The sequence below is a fragment of the Patella vulgata genome, chromosome 3 (assembly GCF_932274485.2).
Source record: "Patella vulgata chromosome 3, xgPatVulg1.2, whole genome shotgun sequence".
NCBI lineage: Eukaryota > Metazoa > Mollusca > Gastropoda > Patellidae > Patella > Patella vulgata.
This window is the reverse complement of record NC_065881.2, coordinates 85,122,637-85,140,216: the sequence shown is the minus strand read 5'-3', so window position 1 is coordinate 85,140,216 and position 17,580 is coordinate 85,122,637. Positions and strand designations below refer to the sequence as shown.

The window sequence follows — 17,580 nt, the reverse complement described above, 5'->3', positions numbered from 1 at the left end:
GGAGAAAACCCACGAGGTTGGACAGACGGCCCTACTCCTTGTCACGTACAAGCGGGGAATCGAAACCACGCCGCTTGACTCAATGACAGACCTTCTGATCAAACGCGCACGCGTTAACCATTCGGCCAATCCACCCCCACCCCCTATGTAGAATAAAAGAACATGTACCCTCTGCCACCTCCATCAACACATAGCGATCAACATTATGGACCGGGTTTCGGATGGGGGATTAGTTTCACTCTGCCCTTAAATTATATTGTCCTATGTCTCTCTTTTTCAATTCACAGAATTCTTGTTAAACCGTTTAAATTCTTCCTTTTGTATAAAACATGAATTAATCCAGTTCCTAACTGATATAAATTTCAGGAATTCAACGTTTTAAAAAATTACATAGTATACAGATCCATAGAGATAAAGTGTGTTTAACTTATTACATTATCCCAAACTTTAAAATACCATTAAATAATTATATTATTCAAAAGTTATTCTTTCATTATCTAAACATCTAAAGCGGGATTAAATTGGTATATTGTCTGAAATTTTAAAGCGAGTTTAAATTATTATATACTCTTCAAAAAAAGTAGGGGATATTGAAATGCAGAATACCTATGCAGGTTGTGATATGATAAATAGTCATGGACATTTGACATGCTTTGAGAGTATGTTCACAGATGAAGAACCTATCGCCCCAACAGAACCATTGAGCTGCACATGTGACACGAAATAGCGCCATACACGTGGGAGGCGTTCATTGTCAAATTTGACACTTCAAGGAAGGGTTAATGAAAACTGCCGCGTGCTGGTTTATCTATCCATGTTTGTTTTCCTATCGGTTTTTGCATAAGATTTACTGTTTAGCGTAGCTTTGCTTTAGCTTTAGTGTGTTACGTTTAATTTGATAGGGAGACATGTTCGTCAACGTCAACCGACAACACTGCAAGAATTGGCCTTGGCACTGCAAGAGGAGTGTGTCAGATTTCCCCAAATCGTGATTGGACGGTTGATTAGGAGCATGCCACGACGAATTGCTGAATGTCTGAGTATAGGAGCTTTTACGGGTTTCCATTTTGACGTCATTTTCGGTCATGCCCAGACATTGGCCTTATTCTTAGACTGAAACCCATAGGCCAGTGTGTGTTTTTTTGTGAAAATACCGTCGTACAGTAAGCTTCTTTTACATAAAATGGAACTGAATGCCATTTCTATATACGCGTAAGGTTTACCGACCGAAGCAGAAAGCGATATTTACAAAAACTTCGATATAGGAAAGATACGGCAAGTTTACCAGACCCGTAATTGGCCGTTTGCAATTGAAACAAATGGATGACTGATCAGTGCTCAATGGCCCGAACTAAAATTAAGTGAAGTTTATTACGCATTTTACGGTCAAACAGATGTTATATATTAAAGTTGTCTAAGAGTTTAAAGTGAAATTAAATTGTTATATTATCAAAAAGTGATTGTTTATATGTATTAGTTGGTTCATTTGCATGCCATTTACGTCGATGCCCAGAGAAGTTTTTTCTGGTAACTTATCCTTGAGTATATGCCTTGTACTACACTCGATTCCCTCCCCGGTTGTACGTGACAAGGAGTAGGGTCGTCTGCCCAACATCGTGGGTTTTCTCCGGGTTAACCAGTTTCCTCCTATAGCTAAAGACAGCCTACGAGCAAGCGAATTATTGAAATAAAATTGAACCATACGCTAGTTTGCGTCGAGTTGACTCTCTCCCCCCTCTCTCTCTCTCAGTAATAAGCAGTAATTGGTATTCCGGTATATTCTCATTAGATCGCAAATCAGTTTAAATCATAAAATGACCCGGACATTTACCCAATTTGAAATCAAACAAACAAGCCGACAAACAAACAAACCGACAAGTAAGCAACAATTACACGTGGTTATAAACTTATAGACCGAACCTGGGAAGAATTACAACCAAATCATGACAAATATTTATTTGCCAAGTTGCAGATCTTAATTAAAAGGAAGTTGTAATTTTCGTAACTAAAAGTTAAACTACACGGCGATATCAACTTTAAAATAACCAATTTCACAGATTAAACTACACCGCGATATCAACTCTAAAATAACCAATTTCACAGATTAAATTCTGTTGGGGGCAAAACTTGAAATAATAATAGACATTTACGTATACAATATCCGATCATCGTGAAATTATCCAAGTTAAACTACACGGCGATATCAACTTTAAAAAAAACAATTTCACAGATTAAACTACACCGCGATATCAACTCTAAAATAACCAATTTCACAGATTAAATTCTGTTGGGGGCAAAACTTGAAATAATAATAGACATTTACGTATACAATATCCGATCATCGTGAAATTATCCAAGTTAAACTACACGGCGATATCAACTTTAAAAAAACCTATTTCACAGATTAAACTACACCGCGATATCAACTTTAAAATAACCAATTTCACAGATTAAATTCTGTTGGGGGCAAAACTTGAAATAATAATAGACATTTACGTATACAATATCCGATCATCGTGAAATTATCCAAGTTTAAACGATTTACGAAATGGTCCAAGAAACAAACAAAACGAATGATTTCAACTCACTTGTACATAAGTTCCCAAACACAACACATCACCATACCACACCAGAATTAAATAGGGTTTAACGTCCTACTTTTTTGCTTCAAACTGACTTATGAGGACGGGTATACGCAATATAGGGAGCTACGGGGGGGGGGGGCTGACAAGAGGAATCCACACCGGAAAATCTCGGACCCCCTGGTTAACCAGCTAGGGCCTTAACCACTGAACAACAACGGCTCCCAACAAAAATGGAAAATTGAAATCATATTAGGTCTAGGTATTTACTTCCCAAGTTCCCAATCTTGGTTGAATGCAAATTTAAATTATCCAAAATGTTTTCATAAGTTTAAAAAAACCAACTGAAAATGCCAACATTAATATCAAACTCCTGTCTGTCAGATTAACCGGAGACGATAAATAGATCTAGAAATAAAAACCTAAATATACTTACCAAAATCTCCAATCTTCTGGTAAAATAACTTTCAGTTATATTAAATAAAATTATCCAAAAGTTTTCACAAATTCAAAATGAACAACAATCCCGTCGACACGTCAGTTCACAGACTCAACTGGAGACGAGAATTACAAACTGAAGTAAAGGTTCTGTAGCAAGAACGAATGTAACCAGACACCCGACTTCCCTCGTCTCTCAGCATGGAACCAATGGTTAGAATATAGAGGCTCTGTAAAGGAGGTCTGTACCTAATTACCCCATATGTCTACTGACCTCTAACCTATTAGAATACATACATATGTGTAAGTTAGTGTAACACTGACCCCCCTCAAGCTATAGACCACGCGGAACGTTTTATAAGGTCAAACAGACCGTGACTTGGGCATGGAACTTCAATAGGTCATAACCAATATGATTTTTGGGAAATAGGTGACAACTGGAAATCATTGAAAATAAGGAATTTCAGAATTTGTTATTTTTCGGTTATCAGCCTATAGTGGCACAGACAGAGAGAGACAGAGGAATGGGGTTTAACGTCCACTCAGCACAAACTAAGTCATTTCGGGACTAACATATCGTTCAATTTTATTTCAATAATGGGAGGAAAACGGAGGACCCGGAGAAAACCCACGAGGTTGGACAGGGAACCCTACTTCTTGTCACGTACAACCAGGGAATCGAAATCACGTCAGTTGACTAAATGACAGACCTTATGATACAACGCCAACGCGCTAACCATTTGGCCATCCAACCCCCCTGGCACAGGCATCGAGTCCACATGGCACCTCACGTATAATGCTTTAGTACAAAAATATTAGTTGCTATGTGATCTTGACAAAAAGAGAAAATGAATTGAAATGAAATGGGGTTTTAACGTCTTACTGTTCTGCTCCTAAACTGGGCTAATGAAGACGGGCATACGCCATACAGTATGCTATGAGGAAAATTTTGCCCGGGCAGCGGAACTTATATGGAATTCCAAATGCCAAGGGATCTTTTACGTGCACGCCAATGTGTACACGGGACCTCGGTTTTTTGTCCCATCCGCACGACTAGACAGCTGTCCTTGTCAGGAACTCCGTCCTGCATCACTGACAAGGGGAAACCACGCCGGAAAATGACAAAAAGGGAAGTGGTATCAGATGAGAGGGGTTGGATAGCCGAATGAGGGATTAGCCAATGAAACGGTCTGTTACGGCGAGTTTTTGGCATGGGGTGCACGGAACTGTGGGTAACCCACTAGAAACATCAACGCTGATTGGTTAATCAAATATTTGACGTCATAGGTCAATAGCCGCTTGTATGACCTCTGACACAACCTTCCATTACTACCAGTTAGATATTCATGTAGTGTAGGCCATCGAAAGTATAAGAAAAACGAAACGAAATATAGATCTGTATTTTAATCAGATTGTAAAAATCTTAACCGTCGAAAGTATAAAAAAAAACACGAAACGAAATATAGAACAGGGCCCTGTTTCACGAAATTTTAACTAAAGATAAAATCCAAATTTTAGTAGATACTTCAATTTTGATTGGCTAAGTACTAAAATCAATCTAATATTATTCAATCAAATTACTAAAATTTAGATTTTATCTTAGTAAAAATTTCGTGAAACAGGCCCCTGTATTCTAATCAGATTGCAAAAATTTTAACCGTCGAAAGTATAAAATAAACGATTAGATCTGTATTTTAATCGGATTGTAAAACCATAACCATTAAAATAAATGTCATAAATTAAAGACGTGTAATAAATCAGGGGAATGGATTAATGACGAAGTGTTACATCTCTAATATATCTGTTGATTCTATTAACAGACACTGTCAAACACTTGAAGGAATGTCATGCGGTACCCACCATACACACAAACAGTACCATTACAGTTTACACAAACCCTAACAGACCCCCTTCAATAGTCTACAAATTGAGAAAACAGAAGAATTTTTCACACATAGCGATATAATCCGTCAAAACAGATGGAGTTAGCCGAAAAACAAACCGTAAATTGGAATCAACACGACTTGTAAATATATCTAAATATTTAATAATTATATCTTCACTATTACAGAAATTCTAGTTGGAACTAAATAGATAAACATAAATACTTGTCCGTTCTCAACTCACAACCCGATATCAGAACAACTTCAAGGAAAAATGTTAGGAGTTTAATACATGTAAGTTGAAGCTTTCAACCATTCCCAAATCGAAAATAGTCATCTAAGGTTTCTATTAATTCGCCTGCCTATGGTATTTATATTTCTTAGTTCGACCATTAGGTTAGGGTATGATTGTAAGCAGCCAAATGTGCTTTTCTCCATTCCCCAATCGGGAATATTCGTCTACATTTTCCACTCATGCGCAATAACTACCCATATCACCTGTGGTATTTATACTTCTCGGCTTAACCATTATGCTAGAGCTTGCACATTTCTCGTTGACCGTTAGCATTCAAGTCTTCTCAAACTTCAATCATTTCCCAATAGAAAATTGTCCATTCGGGCATGTAGTAACTACCCATATTATCTGTGGTATTTAGACTACCCAGCTCAACCATCATACTAGAGCTTGCACATTTTATGTTGGTCTGTTGGCTGATATAAAATTATTATTTACCCAATAACCGGAAATGTACATTGAAATAATTTTACGATCGTCACCAGATCATAGTTAAGTTTTATAAAGTGCTGTTATCACAAATAGTTCTCAAACGCGTCTTACAATAAACATTATAAAAACACATAAGGTAAAACGATCACAAATATTGAAAATGATATATAAATGGACACAAAGATAGTGGAAGTTAATACTGGTCTGACGCCAAAAGGGGGTTAAAATGGAGGAATCAATTTTTCGTAATCCTAGATCAGTGCTTATGTGGAGACTTAACCTCTCCCCCAAATTCTTAAACCTAACCCTAATGCTTAGCCTAAACCTAACCTACAATCTCGCCCACAATCACGTGCCCTAACCGTATTTACATCTCAACGACCTTGACAAAAAATTGAGCTGGCCTTAACAAATAAATCTAGCCCTAGTCGGGGTCGAGTTTGTGTGTTTACTGTTATTAGTGATAGCAACATGTTTCCTCTCAATGGTACTAATTCTATAATTTAACATCAGTAGTCTGAGACCAGTCGGTGTTTTTACAGCGATTAGTACTAGATGCTATTAACTCTATAATGGATACTTGTCTTTCAACTCTTCGCATGTGTACAACCATTAGTATCTAGAATTGTCTGTATGGTTTGACTAATTCTAGTTTTAAATAGTTAACAATTAACGTACTTTACGAATTTGTTTTCTATATTTATTTATTTAATTTTAAAACATAAACATAAAACTACATTACAAAGTTTCGCCATCTCGGTTATCTTTCATCGTTTCTGATTCTATGTACTAATTAAATCAGGATCGTTATTCGGGTACCAGCAAACAATTAGAGAGAGAGAGAGAGAGAGAGAGAGAGAGAGAGATATGGTTCAAATTTATTTCAATAATTCGCTTCCGGGTAGGGGTCTTTAGCAGTGGCGGAAAACCGGGGGACCCGGAGAGAGCCCACGATGTTGGACAGGCGACCGTACTTTGTGTCACATGCAAGCGTTAACCATTCGGCCATCCAACTCCCCAGTACAATATGAGATAGGTGGTCGAATAATCACAATAAAATTATGTTAACTAACGTAAATTCATCAAGTCTTTCTTTCCCAAGCATAACATCAGTCTCGTGCTTTATCCTACACAGGAAAACCTTCTGTGAAAGCGGACGGTTGTGTGTTGGTGTGATTCGGTTCGTTCAATGACAATCTATTGTTTAGACTGTTTCGTGGTGTGGGATAAGATGTGTTTCCTCTGACATGCACTTTCATGTCATCTCTGTTTATATACCTATACATATCATAACAAATATCATTTTACTATATACCACATGCCATAACTAAGAGCGGATCCATGGATATGAGTGGGGACGCACGGGCTTCGAAGCCACATGCTGCGAGCGCTGAAGGCGCGAAGCGCATGACGGGGGATCCGGGTGGCTGGCCATTTCCAGTGATCTGAGACAAGAATCCGGTTCTAAAGTGCGCCCCCTGGATCCAGATAGCAGAGGGGAGTGCACCGGATACGTAGATCCCCCCTTGATAACCATGTATTATATGCGTCATGCCAGCCATAACCAACTGTTTATACGTCACAGATTGGAATATATATAGTCCAGAAATAAAGACAGTTTGAAAATTGATAGTCACGGGTTTGTCAGATACTCATTGTGTCGGGGGGTGGGGAGGGGGTGGCCGAATGGTTAGCACGTGCGCGCTGTATCACGAGGCCTGTCAATCATTGAGTCAACTGGCGTGGTTTCGAATTCCCCGGTTGTATGTGACAAGGAGTAGGCTCACCTGTCCAACCTCGTGAGTTTTCTCCGGGTCCTCCGGTTCCCTCCCACTGCTAAAGACCCCTTCGCGCAAGCGAATTATTGAAATAAAATTAAACTATATGTTAGTCCAGAAATGACCTATAGTCTGTGTCGAGTTGACGTGAAACCCCATTTCTCTCTCCCTCTCTCTCTCTCTCACACACACACACACACTCAACTTGATAACTCCAATAATCCAAGGTTTATCTTATTCGAAGATCTTTTAGATCATAGCATTGCTTGCAGGATGAAATCCACGAAATGTTAACTAACCTATAGTCTAATTATGTTACAGAATAAATTAAATCTGATTAAATATTTTAATTCGTTTCGCTGTTTTTATTGTTTAAAATTTGTTTTACCTGTCTTCACTATGGTTCAGTTTTATTTTAATAATTTCTTTGTACGTAGGCGTCGTTGGGGGGGGGGGGGGAACCGGGAGACCCCTTAGACCCGGAGAAACCCAACGATATTGGACAGGAGACCATATTCCTTGTACAAGCGGCAAATCGAAACCATCCCACTTGCCTCATTGACAGACCTTATGATATAAAGCCCAGGTGTTAAACCATTCGCCCCCCACCCACCCACGATCACCGTAGTGGAGGTCATCATAATTCACAAGTATATTCATTTTTCGTTACTACAATAGAAGCGAGAGCTCCACGATTGACACATCTTTGCTATATCCACTGGGCTGGTTTCTCGAAAAAATTCTAAACATTATCACATGTTTTTCATTCAAACATTTCTGTTACTGTCGTCTACATAAAAACAAAAACCATTATAAGTTTTTTTCTTTGATTTTTCTACCACTTTAGGAACGGTATTAAAGGACCCGATACAAGTTTTTGTTTGTAAAAATAAATCGCTTGTTTTCACAAGTACAAATTTATTCCGATCCCCCAGTTTCCTGTCTGAAAGGAAACGGAAGATTGTTCTTCGTCAACGGCGGGATATTGACGATGGCATTGATGTTTGTTTATGGGGTAATTGTAGAGAAATTGACCATGCCCCTTTATGTATACTCACGTGTAAGAACGTAATCTATCGGTTAGGTTTCCTTTTAGAAATAAAAACTAAAAGGTCTTGCAAACAATCGAAAACACATTAGATGTCAACTAGGTTTATTTCCTATCTGATCTTTTTACTGTACTAGAACAATACGTTATGAAGAGAGAGAGAGGGGGGAGAGAAGGAGAGGGAGGGGGGGGGAGTAACATCCAGTCGAAACAAACTAGGCCATTTCTGGAGGACCCTGAGAAATTCCGCGAGGTTGGACAGGCGGGTAATTGAGAGTTTCTGTACTGTACAATAACAATACGCCATGACGAAATACCAGACTACACCAATTCATCCCACCCCACCCCACCCCACCCTATCTCATATCATCTCATCTCATCTCATCTCATCTCATCTCATCCCACCCCACCCCATCCCATCCCATCCCATCCCATCCCATCTCATCTCCCAACTTAAATCTCACGTGTTACTCATCAGGTGGTTGTTATTATTAATGGGGCAGGGTCAGAATAGGAAGAGAGGGTTTGTATGTGGGTTGTCTTTCTTCTACACACCTCAGCGCGAGATCATATTATTCAAATAAAAATGCTGTTAGTCCTGAAATTACCTTTATAATATCGAGTAGACGTTAAACCCATTCTTCATTGTTTGAGTATGGGCGTGGTCACTTGTTCAACCTCATGGGTTGTCTTTGGTTTCGTCTCACTGCTAGAGACTCCTACGTGCAAGCGAATTATTGAAATAAAACTGAACCATATGTTAGTCCCAAAACGACCCAATTTATGTCGAGTGGACATTAAACACGAATAGCCCCCGACCCCACCCCCTCCACCCATCTCTCTCTCTCTCTCTCTCTCTCTCTCTCTCTCGCTCTCTCTCTCTGTTATGCATGACCTGCCGCGTGCACCGTATGCAGCCTTTTACTTTAAGAACACTAACAACAACTCAGAAGAAACGCCCTAAAGACAGAAATACCCCAATCATCCAGAGCAACTGGTTCTAATTTACCTCACAGTCTACACCCCACCTTTAGGGCGGAAATAAACGAGATGTGTCGACCTATATTATATGATAAGGTTAAATAGTTAGTCCTGTACATCATCCTATTCTGTAACAATAATACACGAGGTCAGACGATCAGTAAAGATCAGATATATATTATTATTAACAACTGGAGGAAGGTGATATGTTACACAATATGGTATCATCATGTTATTATCTTCAAAAAATATTAAACATACATTATGACGTCAAATTAATAATGACGTCATTGTATTAATCATATTAAACATACATTATGCAAGAGCTAAATCTGCTTATTGCAGGTCTTTATTTAGGCTTCAGGGCCCTGTTTCACGAAATTTTAACTAAGATCAAATCCAAATTTTAATCATTTGATTGGATAATATTAGATTGATTTTAGTGCTTAGCCAATCAAAACTAAAGTATCTACTAAAATTCGGAATTTATCTTTAATTAAAATTTCGTGAAACAGGGCCCAGATGTTATAGAAATTATTAACTAGACCCTTATTTAAATGACAAGCTCAAAATCAACTCTGTAGACACTCGGGTGGCTTGGATACAGCTTGGATTTAAACTGTCGTCCATTTAAAATAAAATCAAGAAATGGCCGACTAAGTTAACATTTATTGTTAGTCACTGACGTCAATACCGGAAACTGGTGATGAAAGGCCTACCAAACGAGGGCACCATAGCCATTGAGATTGTTACTTGATAATCGAGAATATGTGGGTGGAGTTATCGTCTGTCAATCAAACGATCGGCAATTCTCGTAGACGGCGCGGATACAGTTGATGCCTATTTCTAGTACCAAACTTCCAACAGTGACAACTCCGTTCAAAAAAAAAGTAATTTGACTTAAATTTTCAATATTTTCTCTTTTTTTTTATCATCTACATTTGTATTTTTGAATTATTATAGCAAGAATGACCAACTCTTTATTAAACTCTTACTAATGTATCTTTAAATATAATTTGTTTTGAGCTTATTTATTCATTTTATCTTTGATATCTTAAGACTAGCTCACAACCGGACGTACGTGCTACTACGGGCAGTCTACGGTGAAAATTTTAGTAAACCCACCCGTGAGACTTATGCGTCACTTGCGTGTGTTCGGCACCGTAGAAGACTTACCTTAAATACTTTTGGCCTTGCACAAACACAATTTTCACCCGGTTTCTTGCAGTTGTTCTGCGAGCTACCAAACCCGACGTTCGTTTGACCAGAGATATGAAATAGATATCCTTTGAATCAAGGGATATCAAAGATATATATTAAGATACGATTTGGCATAGAATAAGACATTTAAAGTTTGAAAACGTTATATTTGGCCGGAAACCTATAGCGCAACTGTAACCATTATATATTCCAAGAAGCAACAAATTAAACAGATGCTTGGTCCTGGAACTCACAGACCTGTTTCACGACAAGTGCCATGACAGAATGAGCCCTAACAGAACTTCAAATGAAATATGCCATGTGTTACATCTATTAAAAAGCGGTTTAAAAAAGCATTTTCTCCCAGTCTACGCCCTGATTTTAATTCTCAATTATTGTATAATCTGGAATATTTGTACCGTTTTTCAGTAGACCCTCAGAGTATTTTTTTAAGTAAACTGTTTTTTCACTATGTATCAGATTTCTATCCTTTCACACAAACTCACTGTAAACATGTAATTTCCCCTGATGTAACTTTAAAGTGGGTGGCCGAGAGATCTAACGTGTGCACTTTTTGTAAAATAAAATGTTCAAATGAAATGAAATGGGGTTTAACGTCCTACTGTTCTGCTCCTATGCTGGGCTAATGAAGACGGGCATACGCCATACAGTGTGCTATGAGGGGAATTTTACCCGGGCAGCGGCGCTACGACCCACTCTTATATCGAATTTCAACTGCCAAGGGTGCTTTTACTTGCATACCAACATGTACACGGGTCTCGGGTTTTCGTCCCATCCGAACGACTAGACGGAGAACATTCCCGGCCAACACCGGGATCAAACCCCCTTTTAGTGAGCCACCGCGGCTAGACAGTATATGCGAATTATATTTTTAGGTTTTTCATTGAGTCAAGTGGCATGGTTTCGATCCCAGTAACAGAGTTAGAATCGCCAGCCTTATCCCGTTGATTTTCTCCGGGTCCTGTTACTACTGATGTCCCCTACTTGCAAGCGAATTATTAAATATCAAAATAACGGTTACCATATGGTAGACCCGAAATAATTTGAACGTTAAACATGTACGTAACCTTGTTTTATTTATTAAATGATTGTTAAACATACATTATGCAAGAGCTAAATCTACCTATTGTAGGTCTTTCTAATGTAGGTCTAGATAATGAGACTATGTTTTTTCGTACCGACTTTAGTAATGATGATCGAGGCTAGGCCCAAATTTCAATCACTAAATTCTCGTTTCAGAGTTGATCAATTTGACTGAAATTTTCAGCGAATTCGCTTTACATTATCTATTATCGTGAGAACTTCCAGCTCTTTATCTAATCTCCCATAATGTATCTTTGAAATATTTGTGAACAAGTGTTTGTACTGTACCTGAGAATTCTCATTAATAACAAACAGTTTGGAGATATACTATCGTCAGGGTGGAGAACCCGGACAAAAAGATCGATGTTGGACAGTCGATCCTGCGTACTTCTTGTGGCATACAATCATAACATCGCACACACGACTGTATAGATGACAGATATGTGATCGGCAGCATATTGTAACATCATACTCACGGCTGTATATATGACAGATCTGTTATTTGCAGATATACCATAACATCGTACTCACGACTGTATAGATGACATACTTGTGATCGCCAGCACTTTCCATAACATCGTACTCACAACTTTATGGATGGAAGATCTGCTGTCTGCTGCATATAGTAACATCGTACTCACGCCACGCCAGTATATATGACAGACTTGTGATCGGCAGTACTTTCCATAACATTGGACTCACGACTGCATAGATGACAGACTTGTGATCTCCAGCACTTTCCGTAACATCGTACTCACAACTTTATGGGTGTAAGATCTGCTGTCTGCTGCATATCGGAATAGCGTACTCACGGCTGTATAGATGACAGTCCTGTGATATAGGCTACAGCTTAAAGAGTGATAGTTTATAATTTGGACATCCTATTAGCACATTTCCAACGTGTAAAATAAGCCGCACTGTCACTTTAAGGAGGTGGGGACGCTATGTGTTGATTGACAATAACACGTTGAAGAGATTTAGATTGATATAATGTTGTAGAAATTCCAAACTTCCAGAAGATTGACGAGTGATAAATCCGATGCTAAGAAGCCAGATGAACTAGAACAAAGTTTCAAATATCAACAAACACATGTTAGCTGTGTGCACTCATCAAACGAAATGAAATGAAATGAAATGGGGTTTAACATCCTACTGTTCTACTCCTAACCTGGGCTAATGAAGACGGGCATACGCCATACAATGTGCTATGAGGGAAATTTTGCCCGGGCAGCAGCGCTACGGTCTACTCTTATATCAAATTCCATCTGCCAAGGGATCTTTTACGTGCACGCCAAATCTGTACACGGGACCCCGGTTTTTCATCTCATTCGAACGACTAGACAGCTGTCTTTGACAGCCCCCACCCATCAAATGAGAAAACATTGGTACTAGGTGTTCTAAAGGAAATACTTTGATAGACAGAAAGTCTAGACCCTAAATCACCAAGAGTTGTCCCCCTGTGAACATTAGGGAATTGGAGAATACGCCTCTTGGCAATTGGAATTTGAAGCCTCAATACGTTCCTTGACAACTGAAATTCGAAACCCTAATTTATTTCTCGGTTGTTGGAATTAGAGAAAACACTGATTGGTCAAATATCTATCTGCAGTACATTCCTTGCCAATTGGAATTCGAAACGTTCCTTGGCAGTCGGAATTCGAAACCTTCGTCCATTTCTTGGCAGTGTGAATGGAATTCGAAACCATAATGCGTCCCCAGGCCGTTGGTACAACCCTATTAAGTGCCTTTGCAGTTGAAATGCTAAACCCTGATACCTTCTTTGGCCGTCCCACTTAGAAACCCTATTACGTTCGGGTTTTAAACCATAGTACGTCTCTTTGTAGCTGGAATTCGAAATTCTAATAGGTTCCTTGGCAGCTGGAATTCGAAACTCTACTATGTTCCTTGCCAACTGGAATTCGAAACTCTAGTACGTTCCTTGGCAGCTGAAATTCGAAACTCTATTACGTTCCTTGCCAACTGGAATTCGAAACCCTAGTACATTCCTTTGCAGCTGGAATTCGAAACTCTACTACGTTCCTTGGCAGCTGGAATTCGAAACTCTACTACGTTCCTTGCCAACTGGAATTCGAAGCCCTAGTACGTTCCTTTTGTAATTGGGTTTTAAACCCTAGTACGTTCCTCGGCAATGGGAATTCGAAACCCTAGTACGTTCCTTGGCAATTCGAAACCCTGATATATTACTTGGCTGTTGAAATTAGAAAAAGCACTGTCTGGTCAAAAGTCTACCGATGGGTACTGCACTTTAACCATTAAAGATAAAAGTCACAAAATAACAAACCCTAATAGTTTAAAGTGACCCGTTAATTCAGACTACACCCGACCATTAATTCACAAACATCAAGTATCAAATAACATTTATGCATGTGAAATCAGCTTTGATGTCGTAATATGGCTTATACATTAGAATCCATTATGTCAAATGTCATACATGGAATCCTTTATGACTCTTCACTTGTCAAAGGAGGCCAGAAATCCAAGATTTATTACAACGTATCTGTTACATTTTATATTTCCTATTTTGTTTTTTTTTAAAATTAAGGAATGCCATTAAAGTGCAGTTTTCGTGAAATTAGTGAATTTATGAGCTGTTAATCCAACTTTCATGCATCACGTGATTTCGTAATATAGTTAATGACTTTCTTTCTGATTTCCAGAAAGATGCTCGAAAACAATTACAAAAAGTGACTGCTTCATTTTAATAATACATTCTACGAAGCAATTCTTTATTTCAAAATTAAAAAAAAATCGTCATTAAATTGTAATTAACACTAAATGTGCGAGGAATCGTCCAGTCATTACGCCACAGGTACGTACGTTGATATAACAGTTTTGTTTTCATGGAAAACGAAATTTTGAACTATAAAAAACGAAGCGAAATAGGATCTGTGTTTTAATTAGATTGAAATCAACTCAAATTGATTGTTTAAAATTTCTATGATAAATGTATTCACCTACCATTTAAACTGATGACCGTCTTCCAATTATAATTATTTGAACTTATGATATACTCTTTTAGATGCTGGTCCAGATAGACATAACAATTAAACATAAATTATGACGTCACATTAATAATGACGTCATTGTATTAATCATATTAAACATACATTATGCAAGAGCTAAATCTGCCTATTTCAGGTCTTTCTTTAGGCCTGAAATGTTATCTAAATTATTAATTAGACATTTATTAACCTATCCAGACCATAATCAACTCTAGATGGCTGCGCTAGCCTGCGATCTTTAGTGGATTGTAAGCCGATTTACTGCGTAACTTTCCTTCTCGATTAAACGATTAAATGGATAATCGAGACTATGCTGTTTATCGTACTGACTTTAGTAATGATGACCGAGGCTTATGGGAAGTTCAGTCGCTTAGGGTTCATAGTGGATCAATTTGAAAGAAATTTTCAGCAAATTGCCTTTACATTATCTAGCTTTTAACTATTATAGTGAGAACTGCCAACTCGTTACCGAATCTCCCATAATGTATCTTTAAATAGTAACTAGTTCATGATAAGAATATAGTGTATTGTTCATGATAATAATATCTAGTATTTATCTCACATTATAGACACTCCTCTCAGTTAAACAATTCACACTCAATAACTGACTCGTTAGAAATAGTCAAACCTATATTAAAGAAATGAAATGAAGTGAAATGGGGTTTAACGTCCTACTGTTCTGCTCCGACTGGGCTAATGAAGACGGGCATACGCCATACAGTCCTGCATCACGGACAAGGGGGAAACACGCCGGAAATCTGGATGAACTTTCTCGGCCAATGCAGAGATCGAACACCCGACCTCCAGGCTAGTGAGCCAGCGTCTTACCCACTTAGCTACCGTGACCCACCTATATTAGAGACAATCGGATATTTTATGACAGAACATTGTACGATTATAGAAACTTATGGAAAAGGGGCGGAGCCTATAAATAGCAATATGAATACTAATGTATTAGCTAGACGGAAATTAAAAAGGAGAAGCATGCCACGCCCTAAACCTAACTGACAGCTGTCAATCAGCCTGTAATCATGAATATGTAAACACACGGGGGTGGGGTGGGGTATATAGAATCCACAAAACAAACATCCAGAGATGGCTGGACAATCGTATATTAAAGGACTGGATGATGATGTATAATAATGGTCCACAGTTTAATTAATACACCGGTTGGTATTTCCTGTATAAACTTACGTCCAGTATAGCACGTTACTAATATACTAAACAATTTATTGACAAATCGGATATATCATAATATGGCTGGATAATCGTACGTAATATGGCTGGATGATGATGTTTAATAACGATGTATAGTTGAATACACCGGTTGATATTTCCTGTATAAACAAACGTCTAGTATAGCCCGTTACACATATAGTACACAATGTTTATAGACAATATAGCACGTTACACATAAAGTACACGATGTCTATAGACAGTATAGCACGTTACCCATATAGTACACAATGTCTATAGACAGAATAGCACGTTACACATATAGTACACAATGTCTAGAGACAGTATAGCACGTAACACATCGGGTACACGGTGTCTATTGACAGTATAGCGCGTTACACATATAGTCCACGGTGTCTACAGACAGTATAGCACGTTACACATATAGTACACGGTGTCTATAGACAGTATAGCACGTTACATATAGTACACACTGTCTATAGACAGTATAGCACGTTACACATAGAGAAATGGGGTTTAACGTCCACTCGACACAAACTAAGTCATTTCGGAACTAAAATATGGTCTACTTTTATTTCAATAATTCGCTTGCGCGTAGGGGTCTTTAGCAGTGGGAGGAAACCGGAGGACCCGGAGAAAACCGACGGGGTTGGACAGGCGACCCTACTCCTTGTCACATACAACCGGGGATTCGAAACCGACCCAAGTTATATAGAAGGATGTATAAGCAAGTCGCATCATATATAGTAAAATTATTTCAAAAACACACAATTATTGACAGATCAACACGAAATTACGGCAGAATTAAACTTGAAAATTTTAAAATTTAGATGCTGCAAAAGCTATTTCCTGCACTTTGGGACAAGAAGGGGTCCAGGAATAGAAATTTGCGTGCACGTAGAAGAACCCTTTGTAGTATGAATTCGAGTAGCCTAACCCTTAAGTGCTGTCCCGTCCCCCGATAACAATCTGTATGACGTATGTCCGTTTTCATTATAATTAGTCCAGTTGATGGAGATAAGAAGAACGTTAAACCCCATTTTATTTCAAAATAAATGTCGTTTCATTCATATTTTTTTTCATAACTTAATTTTACAGAGTAAGACGGCCCAGTTTACGTTTTTTTCAACGATTAATGTGACCAGTTTAACATGGTCGTCTGAACGCAAATGTCGGGCAAATAAACCAGTTTAAAAGTTATTTATCTGTGTGTTGCGTTTGTCTGAATTAATTGTGGTGGGGGGGGGAGCGAATGGCCGAATGGTTAGCGCGTGTGCGTTGCATCTTAAAGTCTGTCATTGAGTCAACTGGCGTGGTTTCAATTCCCCAGTTGTACGTGACAAGCAGTAGGATCGCTTGTCGAACCTCGTTGGTTTTCTCCGGGTCCTCCGGTTTCCTTCCACTGCTAAAGACCCCTACGCGCAAGCGAATTATTGAAATAAAATTGAACCATATGGTAGTCTAGAGGTGGTCTAGTTTGTGTCGAGTGGACGTTAAGCCCCATCTCTCTCTCTCGCTCTCCCTCTCTCTCTCTCTCCCTCTCTCTCTCTCTCTGCATTGTGGGGGTGGACGTCTGGGTGCTGTGTGGTTGTGTAGGTGTGTGGGGGGGCTTGTGGGTG

The 17,580-nt window shown here is 38.7% G+C and overlaps 1 protein-coding gene across 1 annotated transcript in view; it reads right to left on the bottom strand.

The window, feature by feature from the left end:
* Nucleotides 1-10,633, bottom strand: part of LOC126816456 (carbohydrate sulfotransferase 15) — a 59,775-nt gene extending 49,142 nt beyond the window's left edge. Inside the window, exon 1 of the mRNA XM_056099681.1 lies at nucleotides 10,614-10,633. The gene's annotated coding sequence lies outside the window, so the exon portion shown is untranslated. The remainder of the gene's footprint in view (nucleotides 1-10,613) is intronic.
* Between the last annotated feature and the right edge of the window lie 6,947 nt (nucleotides 10,634-17,580).